This window comes from Mandrillus leucophaeus, unplaced genomic scaffold (assembly GCF_000951045.1).
Source record: "Mandrillus leucophaeus isolate KB7577 unplaced genomic scaffold, Mleu.le_1.0 Scaffold7, whole genome shotgun sequence".
In the NCBI taxonomy this organism is placed as follows: domain Eukaryota; kingdom Metazoa; phylum Chordata; class Mammalia; order Primates; family Cercopithecidae; genus Mandrillus; species Mandrillus leucophaeus.
This window is the reverse complement of record NW_012107585.1, coordinates 8,505,054-8,507,759: the sequence shown is the minus strand read 5'-3', so window position 1 is coordinate 8,507,759 and position 2,706 is coordinate 8,505,054.

The window sequence follows — 2,706 nt, the reverse complement described above, 5'->3', positions numbered from 1 at the left end:
GATCTCGGCTCACTGCAACCTCCACCTCCCAGCTTCAAGCAATTCTCCTGCCTCACTCTCCCGAGTAGCTGGGACTACAGGTGCCTGCCACCACACCTGGCTAATTTTTACATTTCTACTAGAGATGGGGTCTTACCATGTTGGCCAAACTGGTCTTGAATTCCTGATCCCAGGTGATCTGCCCTCCTTGGCCTCCCATAGTGCTGGGATTACAGGTATGAGCCACTGCCTGGCCAATTTTTTTTTTCTTTTTTTTTTTTTTTTTAAAGATAGATTCTCCCTCTGTGGCCCAGGATGGAGTGCAGTGGTGCAATCTTGGCTCACTTTAACCTCCACCTCCTGGGTTCAAGCGATTCTTGTGACTCAGCCTCTGGAACGGCTGGGACTACAGGCATGCGCCACCACGACCACTTAATTTTTTTTTCTTTTTTTTTTTTTCTTTTTTGAGACAAAGTCTTACTCTTTTCCCCTAGGCTGGAGTGCAATGGTGCTATCTCGGCTCACTGCAACCTCCACCTCCCGAGTTCAAGCGATTTTCCTGCCTCAGCCCCACCGAATAGCTGGGATTACAGGCATGCGACACCACGTCTGGCTAGTTTTGGTGTTTTTAGTAGAGGCAGGGTTTCACCATGTTGGCCAGGCTGGTCTCGAACTCTTGACCTCAGGTGATCCACCCGCCTTGGCCTCCCAAAGTGCTGGGATTGCAGGAGTGAGCCACCACGCCCGGCCTCGACCGGCCGATTTTTGTAATTTTAGTAGAGTTGGGGTTTCACCATGTTGGCCAGGCTGGTCTCGAATTCCTGACCTCAAGTGATCTGCCTTCCAAAGTGCTGGGATTACAGGCATGAGCCTATATAGATTTAAATTTGGTGCACAAAGGAATAGGCCACCAGAGCATGATCTTGAGCAGGAAGTCCAAGAAGAGAGACACAGCATTTTCTTGAAGGCCTGGGGTAGAATAAGATCAGAGTGTATGTGAAAAACCAGTAGACTTTTGGTGCAGGTGCAGTGGCTCATGCCTGTAATCCCAGCACTTTCAGAGGCCGAGGCAGGCAGATCGCTTGAACCCAGGAGTTTAGGATCAGCCTGGCCAGTATGGTGAAACCTCATCTCTACAAAATATACAAAAATTAGCCAGGCATGGTGGCACATGCCGGTGGTCCCAGCAACTTGTGAGGCTGAGGTGGGAGGATCACTTGAGCCTGGGAGGCACAGGTTGAAGTGAGCTACATTTGTGCCACTGCACTCCAGCCTTAGCGACAGAGCCACACTCTGTCTCAAAACATACAAACCAAAAAAAACCAAACCAAAAAAACCAGTAGACTTTCAGAGGAATAGATACCATTTTTTTCTTCCTTAATCCTCTGCCTTCTAGTTAATTCTACAGTCCAAAAACAAACAAAAAAAAAAAATAGAGAGGAAGGAGATTTGACAAGACAAAGGATTTAGAAAAGAAAGGCAGGTGTTAGTCATGTGGAAAAAAAAGGAAGTATTTGTGTTTACAAGAATCCTGACAGTATCTGAGAATGTAGAATGAAGAATATTTTCCATTTGTTAAAAAATCCAGGCTAAGCATATGAAATACTCAGGGTTACCCCTCTGACCTCGTCTTGGGGTGTTTCAGCCTACCATGGTTACCCCTGTTAGTTAAGCCTTATCACAGAATCACAAAGGCCCACAGAGTGAAGGTGGCTACGAAGAGCTCTCATGAAAAGTAGGCTTGGCATGGTGGCTTACACCTGTAATCCCAGCACTTTGAGAGGTCAAGATGGGTGGATCACTTGAGCCCAGGAGTTTGAGATCTGGACAACATGGCAAAACTGCATCTCTACAAAGATACAAAAATTAGATGGACATGGTAGCATGTGCCTGTAGTCCCAGCCACTCAGGAGGCTAAGGTGAGAGGATGGCTTGAGCCTGGGAGGTCGAGGCTACAGTGAGCCAAGATAGAGCCACTGCACTCCAGCCTGGACAACAGAGCCAGACCCTGTCTCAAAAAAAAAAAAAAGAAAGAGAGAGAGAGAAAGAGAAAGAAAGAGGGAAAGAAGGAAAGAAAGAAAGAGAGAGAAAAAAGAAAAGAAAAAAACAGAGAGAGAGAGAGAAAGAAAGAAAAGAAAAAAGTAAAGAAAAAAGAAAAGTAGAAGTTAGTCATCCAGGCCAAGAGTATGAAGTTTGTCTTCAAAGAACTGTTGAATTTGTCAGGGAATGAGATGTAGACATCTGACGAACACGTTTATTTATTAGAGGTTACGAGACTAGTGAGTAGGGTGGAAGGAGGAAAGCGGCAGGAAAATCATACTGGAAAGATAGGTTGGGAACCAACTGTGAAGGACCTTGTACGTCAATCCAAGGAATGTGACCTTCAACCTAGAGCAGAGGTGACAAACTCAAAATCCCACAGAGACGAGGCTTGCCAATGAGGAAAGCCAACCAGATGTAAGGCAATAGGGAGTGGTGGGGACTGTGGCAAACAGTAGAGCTCATTCTCTGTCTCTACTTTGTCTACTCTCAGCTCCAGCTGATTGTTTCCATGTGGGAGTGTCGCTCCAGTGTGGCCAGATCTTCCAGTGTTCTAAGAGACAACAGAAATCCAGGTTTTTATAGGACGCCACCAGGTTTTAAAAACATATGGGCCAAGCCAGGCTGGTTTTTAAACCAGATATGGTCCATAGACCATCTTTCTGGTGCCTTGGCAGATTGAAGGGA